Below are 8,149 nucleotides of genomic sequence, written 5' to 3'. Positions count from 1 at the left end.
GTCAATTGAGTTTTGGTTGGTTAGGGTTAGGAAAATAGTAAAGGTAAGGTTTAGGCTGTAGAAATGAATGGAAGTCAATGGAAAGTCCCCACAAAGATAGCAACACAAATGTGTGTGTGTGTGTGTGTGTGTGTGTGCGTGTGTGTGTGTGTGTGTGTGTGTGTGTGTGTGTGGGTTAAGATGTCACTCCAGCGTGTTACAGACTGATCACAGGTCTGTAATGACACATAGTCAAGTTTCTGTTATTCCATATTTCCTTTATTCTGCAGTGAGTGGGCGACACAGAGTCGTTATGATGTGTAAAAAACCTGATTCAGATTTAGTTCCTGACTTGTCTGAATGTCCCAATTGAAGAAATTAATAAATTTTTGGTTTCAAATCTGATACAGACGTGAATCAAACCAACACAGGAGAAAATCTTTTAATTTTTTTTTATTTGTTTTGTTTTTGCATGCTAATTAAAAACAGCATAATGATCATTTGTCTGACTACAGGGAGTGATTGCTGTCCCACATAAAAAAAAAACTGGTTTTATACATGGTTTTGTACCCAACATTAACCATGTGTTAATTCATGCCAGCCAAGAGAATCTGGTACCTGCTTTGATAGCCAATTTTATAAACTAAGAAATAAATAATATCTACCAGTAAGGGTGTGCCTACATTTATTTTGGTAGAATCAGGGATGTTAACGTACTAACTTTAGAATGGACTGGTCTTTACTAGGTAGTAAAATTGTATTAATCACACCATACTGTTAAAAAAAAAATAAGATGAGAATCTTTACTCAAAATAAGTACTGCATATGAAATGGTTGTTTTCAATAAGATTTTAAAATTATTCAAATAAATTTCTCAGTTTTATCTTTTAATTTTTTTCTTTTGTTGCTGCAATCTTAATTTTTTTTCTGGAAATATGGTGATGCAGTTTTACCAGTTTTATTCTACCGGGGGGGCATATCTGGAAGAGTCCAATCCCAACCATGCAATGTGCAACATGTTAGATAAGTTTAAAAAATGGTTAGACTAAAACAAAAACCCAGAAATACATTTTGCTGGCTCCAAATTCCTCTGCAAATGTTTGGAGGGATGAGCTTACTGCACTCATGAGCGATGATGAAATCCTGCTCTGTGTTGGATTTCCTGTCTGAATAAGATGGAGAATATTCACAACTGGAGTAAAGTGATGCAAATCTCTGATACAGTCACTTCAGATTATTCCACGCTTCTGGGACTCGAAGCTTCAGCCCTCATAGATGCGGCACATTTAAAAGATAAACAACACCACAGCAAGAGTGAAAAACAAATGATAAAAAAAGCAGAGCTGAGCCCACATCGTTCTGCTTTTCTTCCTCTGTCTTGTCCCTCCCTGCTAAATCATAGCGGTCAACATCAAATCCTCACTGTTTTATTGCTTCGCATTGTTGTGTGTGAATTAAATAATGAAAAAAATTGTATGTGCCAGTTCTAAGATAACATAATAAGCAGCACAATAAGCTGAGCAGGGATGTTTACAAATCCCCCAAATAACTCTTCACCAGCAACTCATATGAGTTCTGCATTCACTGAATCTTTTAGTGGGGAGAAGAACAAAGAAATAAATAATACGCAAGCACAGTCAAATTCAGTTTTTGAAATGTAATTGCTATGTGTGGACAAGTGGAATAAAAAAGGGGCTTTTTTAATGTTTCTTTTGTAGTGGCTGGATCCCAAATGGTAATAACATGTTATTCAGTGAATTCATACATACGGGCAGCTGCGTTTATCTGTATCCAAGGCTACAGATATTGAACCCAGCTCTTATCAAAATAGGTGCTTCCTTCCATATCACACAACCAATTACGCTAGACAGTCTTAATTCATTGGGCCACAGCCTGACTGTGATATCAGCGCAAATGCAACACCTGCTTCACGTATGGGATCTGAGGAAGTAATGCAGTTCATGTGCATTGGCTTTATTGAGAATCCTGCAAGACAGCGTCAACAAATTGCCAGGTAATGCTTACTCAGAAAGAAACGGCTCCACTCTGTGTAAAACAAATTCAGCCGCGCAGACCTGTGGCAATTTACAGACAAAATCCATGATCGACCCATTGTTACGGAAATAAATTAAATTGTAGTAATACCGCGCCTACAATGTGATGACGGGAAAGAGCAATCTCAGTACCACGGAGAGGCAGCACAAGAATGAAAGCATTTATGTGCACAATAAATCTGGTAAACAAAGGAGGATGGATTTGACTGATTGAGAGGACAATAAGGGAATCATTGATCGAATATTATTTATTCAGGGAAGAGTGCATTTTTAATAGCGAAATTCTCAATCAAATATCACTAGAGCTTGTGTCTAATCTGGACATCTTCTGCCGGATCCTATTAAAAGAGCACTGAGACACAAGCTGAAGATCAGGACTGGAGTTACATTAGAAATGCTGTGAGCATACAAACCTGGCTAGAAGATAAAAATTCAAATACGGAGAGCTATTCCAAAGTGCTGACACCGGGTGTCATTCAAATGCATCGCGCATGATTGTACCACAAACTAACCCTTCCTCCTTTAGAATATGCAAGGGCAGATGGAATACACACAGCAATCATAGCAGTCACAGACAACAGACTGGCGGAAAACTTCAGTCATGACTACTGCAATGGGAATGCAATACTCCAGCGCTGCTGCAACTACGGGAAACTATAAAATCTGACCAAATAAAGACGCTGATATACTACTAAAAATACAAATTCACATAAATGGTCCAAAATAAATCAATATACTCTCTTCGGTGGTATGAAATTAGAGCAGGTGCACACTGCAGACACAGAATGAAAACTCATATCGAGTGATTTTTTTTTTCTTTAAGCAATTGTGCCGCATAAACAATACAAAAAGAATCTAGATGGTTTTATTCTTCGCTTGTCAGCATTTTAGGGAGTATGTAGGTCATGATGGCACACTAAGAGAATACAGAAACACACTGCAGGCCTTATAAAAGAAACATCAATCTGAAAACTCATTGGATCGTAGAGGTTTCTCAACTTTCAGGGGAAAAACTTAGAAAGTCTGACCAGCAACGATTGGCCAGAGAGCGACTCCTGAATACACATCATACGCCTCTGGAAGTCAAAGATTGCTGACCTGTATACTATTACACTGTCTGCAAGGCTCCAGCTTTTACACTCTTCAGTCGACTGATATTCCATATTTTTTTTCTCTTCACCCTTCTGAGAAAATAAAAAAGGCACAGAGAATGTGTTTCTGACTGGCTTCACACGCTCCTACTCATCATCGCCCTTCGTCACCGATCAGACATCAGGCTTTCAGCATCACAGAGGCCGTGTCGACTGAATTATTGAGGCCATCAAGCGGCTTCATTGACAAGCTCTGCTCCCGCCCAGCTTCCCACTGGGCTGTCCAGGGGTCACAATAGACCAGACCTGAGGCCTTTGGCAGGCTGAAGCCACTCCTTTTTCAGTGCTAACGCTGCTTTGTGAACATGCAGAAACACCAATGTGATGCAGAAATTATGTAAAACAAACAAAAGTGAACTGCAGATGGAAGAAAAGCATAAATAAAAAGAAACTATTTTGAATATTTTTGCCATTTCTAGACAACCAGTAACAGTGACCCCTGACGCCCTTACAATGTGGAACAGTTTGTGACTTCATATATAATTCCAGTTATATTCACAAAAGCTGAACTTACACACTGCTCTGGGCAATTTTCACAAACAGAGGACATGATGAAATTCTATTTTATTCTCCCTATGACACAAGTAAGCACATTTCTTTTTGGCTCTCCTCACCAAGCCTCAGCCTGGAACATGCAGGGAGAGGTTTTCTGTTTCAAAGTCAAGCCCACTGTCCAATCTTTCCGCCTGGTCCTGACCCAGAAAGCCCACTGGAGCCCGCTGAGCCATAAATGGTAATCTGTAGGCTACAACAGTGTGAGGTGGCGCTACATCCAGAACTGGACCAGCAGGATGGTGTCCTGTGGTTGGTGGCAGGTGGCTTTAATCCCAGCATGCTTTGGCCACAAAGACTCCGATCAACCCCCCCAAAAAACAGAGCTGTCATGCTTGAATATCTGCTTTTCTTGATTTTAAGCAATCCAGCTGCAGAATGGCTCCCGCATCATCACAAACAATTACCACTTTAGTTGTTGAGTCTGCAAACGCCTACGCACGGCATCGCCACCAACACGTCTGCACGCATGTGTGCGATAAGATGCAGGATCAGTTTATGTTATGAACAAAGCAATAAATCATACTAGGCATTGCACAACAGCCATCAGACAGCCACAATAGCCATTGCCTTGAGAACACTCATCCGTCCTGTTCAATCAGAGCCCAATTTCTGATGTATCGCATCAATGTGGAACATTCATCTTTATGTGAATAAAAATCCCCATTTATATTCTTAGCTGTCTCAAGCTTCTCTGTAGTGAATCTATCAACATATTTATGAATTGGGAAAGAAATAAATATGTTATACACAAAGCGGTTGTGCATAAAGCATATGCCATGTTTTTTATGGCGTTTTCTGCTTTCCTCGTGCAGCTATACAATGTAGTTAAGGAGCATGGTAATGCATCAAGTGCTGTCACTAAATATCCCTTCTCTAAGCACATTTCAAGAGCATGCAATCCGCTCCCTTATAAAATCCAAGGGTGACTTTCAGCAATAATTTGGCAACTTGCACAAATCCCACACACCACCTTTTCCTTTCATGATGCTTTCTAAACAGGATAAACTTTGTTGCAGGTGGGCCATCACTGTGCTAAATTCAAGTAATCCTCTGACTGCAGGGCTTCCGAGCGGGAAACGACAGTCTAATCGCTGATGGGGGTTGCATCGGTTATGTTAAACTCAGTTATGTTAAACTCCAGTCGACCTAAAGAATGCACTATGGCGTGCTATACATGCACTTTTCTACTATTCATCATGATGCCGCTCTGCTCTCGTGGGAGTGAAGGGAAAGTGCATCAAGAGACAGAAAAAGCAGGTGAAAGAGAGTACAACAGACAATAGCAAAGCAGAATTTGTGTTAATAGTAACAGATTAGAGGGCAGCAATTATGTAAAGTAAATATGACGTGGAAGCGATCCGTCGAGCCTGGGGAACTGGTGGTAGTTTGTCAGGCTGCATTAACCTTCACATGTTTGCTCCGACGTGTTGAAACAGGCGACTCGGCGACGATGTTTGGCATATCAAATGTTTTAATCCCAGAGGTCATCCTGTGCCACTCTCAGCACCCGCAAGTAAAAAAAAAAAAGAGTGAGATACTGTATGTGCAGGTCTGAGCACGGACTGTTCTTCCACATCACTCAGGTGTTAGCAGGACGAGTCATCCTGACTGCTTTTCTATAAAATAAAATAAAAACTGTGTAAAGCCAGGATTCAACTTGGCATCATCAGACAGAATATTACATTCTCCACAGGAATAATGAAAAAGGAAATTATCAAAAAAATAAGCAATGTTGCGAACACAGTTCTTCTATTATTTCTGAATTAAGTAAACAATTTTAAACTCAAAGCATGGATTAGAGAATCATCCACAGAACTTCCCGGAATTCTCCTAGAAAAATGAAGTCACTTGCTTCAATTAGTTGACTGAAAGGCAGTGACGTTAAAAGCTGAGGAATTAGATTAAAGCCTCAATAAGAGGTCACAGCAGAAAATGTCTCAGTGCTCGATGCGCAGCCATCTGCCAGACTAAGGCGCTCTCCATAAATAGTGAACTCCAGCACGTTTTCTCTACAGCTGTGCTAAATGTGTTGAAGGACAGAGAGCAACTGGCATCCTTCTGAATCCAGGTGTGTTTCTGAATGTGTCAACACAACGTGTGTCATTTATCAGTACACTCTGGCAGCAGGAAAAGAGTCGTATAGGAGCCTGGTTGCTGTACAGGAAGGCCAGTTCCAGTTATGATCAGTGCCTCCGTACAGGAGATGCGACTGTCGTGCCCCTACAGGGTGCCAGAAGAGACAGATTGTTGTCTCTGGGAGTTTATTGGTTCTCATAAAACACTTGCCACATCTTCCTAAACTTATTTTTTCATCCTCGGAGAAGTACATGTCATGATTTGCAGGGAGGTTGGCGAGAACACTGGAGCAACAAACCTTTCAGCAGGCATAATTCACCACACACGCCCCAAGTAGTGAAGCTCTGCATTAGTTTATGATTCCAGTCGTTGTCAGACATGGAGCATAAAACACAAAGTGGCCTCAACTGCTGTAGTTCCTCAGTCACATTGGGAACAAAAGTCATAAATCAATTTAGCTGAACAGATATACTTGTCCTCCTGGGCCATCATGACTCAGATGCATGTGTTTGGAGATTGTGTTCAGCCTGATCCATGTCAGAGTTCAATCAGATCAACATTTCTCTCCATGGTAGGCAGCCTGAGCACCATTCAATGTTTAAAATCACAAGATAAGGGGGAGTGACCAGAAATCTTAAGTATCTTGTGTAATTGCAATAAAAATCTTTAAGTTGAGAGAAAAGATCACAGTTGTTTCTTATACGGGAGATGTGGCCGAGTTTGGCTCACTGATTAGGCTCATCTCAGACCTGAGCAGCTTTGGATCTCAAGACTTCTTGCAGAACCAACAGACGGCTCATTTTAGGATTTTTCACCAGATCTTAAAGCTGAAAGCCCAAACGATGGACTGATGAATGTAAAAGTCAAATGCCTCTTAATTAAGAGTGAACTGAATAGTTAAGTTGAATCACATATGAGACTAACTGATTTTTCTAACCACAATAAGTTTTTTTTCTTGTTTTCTTTTTTTTTTTAAATGGGTCAAAAAAAAGTAAGAGAAAAGGATGAAGGTTGGTCTCATTCATCATTATTGATGGTTTAATTATGATACAAACCATCAAATGACCATGTGTAATGTGTTTTCATTTTTTAATATTCCCACTCAATCTTTAAAATATGAAAATTTGACACCGCTTCTAAATCAAAGAGGCTGACCCTTACGAACTCTGCGTTTCATTATTAAACTTCATGTCGCAAAGCAAACCCCAAACCGAAGCTGATCGGGAAATGTCTTGTTCTCATTAAAACAGGATGACTTCCGCAGCTTAAAAAATAATAAAAATAAAAATCAAAGAACATAAATCTAATTCATATTTATCAGCGTGGAGATGGAAAATGGGACAGGGATCCCAGCAGGTTGCGGCTCTGCCTCTTGTCAAAGGATATGGAATATTACAGAACAGCAAATCCGGCATGTTTACAGCACAAATATATTATGATTTTTTTAGTTATTGTTTCTTGTATTTGTAGAATGGTGTTAATATAGAATAATAAGGGAGTACTGACCTGTAAGGAGCTGCTGCGGGTCTGTCCGAGGCGCATAAACTTCCAGCGGTGCGCTTCGCTCCCAACTTGCAGGCAGCAGCGCGCACAATAAACCGCGTGTGCAATTTGGCAACGAGTTTATTCTTCTCTCTTCTGCACAAAAAAAGCACCTCTCAGTCAGGTTCCAGACGCGGAAACCGATGCGCACGTCTCGGAGCAACAGACTTGTGTCCAGCGCTGTGGACGTTGTGGCGACGGAGCGGAGAGCTTGAGCTGCCAGCTCCGACAGAAACGTGTTTCTGCTCCGAAATCTTCCCAGTCCTCCCGGCGAATCAGCTCAGGCAGTAGTTCCAGCAATGCTTCTGTCCTCCCCCCCTCAGGAGATAACACGGATATACATTTCCTGTCGCCAAGCAGCTGTGCAGGAAATTTAGAGGGGAGAAAAAAGGATAGAAAAAAAAAATCCTTTCCTCACTCGGTAAGGATGCGGATGCGGATGCTCGCCACCCGCTCCGCTGCGCTTTTGTCCGATATGCACTTGTCAGCTGGGAAGCTGCTCATCCCGTCCTCAGCCTCAACCTGTTCTCTGCCCATCAGCACCGGTACAGGCCGTAAATACAGAGGAGGGTCAACTCTGACCTCCAGCCTGTGAGCACCAAGCAAACGGTGGCACCTGTAAACAACAGGAGGAGCTTCATTAAGAGAAAACTAACAGGACGTCGCAACCCGAAAAATCCATTTGATGCAATTACATCCAAATTTACTTAAATGGAAAAAACATCAAAATCAAACAGCAGATGTGGATTAACTGTGATCAGGCCACCTGGCTGCTCTCCCTCAGCATCCTCT

The 8,149-nt window shown here is 41.2% G+C and overlaps 1 protein-coding gene across 1 annotated transcript in view; it reads right to left on the bottom strand.

Moving 5' to 3' along the window:
* The window catches only part of si:dkey-237h12.3 (teneurin-3), a 199,105-nt gene extending 191,172 nt beyond the window's left edge, over positions 1–7,933 (bottom strand). Inside the window, exon 1 of the mRNA XM_016670914.1 lies at positions 7,322–7,933. The gene's annotated coding sequence lies outside the window, so the exon portion shown is untranslated. The remainder of the gene's footprint in view (positions 1–7,321) is intronic.
* Positions 7,934–8,149: the final 216 nt, after the last annotated feature.

The sequence above is a fragment of the Poecilia formosa genome, unplaced genomic scaffold (assembly GCF_000485575.1).
Source record: "Poecilia formosa unplaced genomic scaffold, Poecilia_formosa-5.1.2 Scaffold39, whole genome shotgun sequence".
NCBI lineage: Eukaryota > Metazoa > Chordata > Actinopteri > Cyprinodontiformes > Poeciliidae > Poecilia > Poecilia formosa.
The sequence above is the reverse complement of the archived record's forward strand: the minus strand, read 5'-3'. Positions and strand labels throughout refer to the sequence as shown.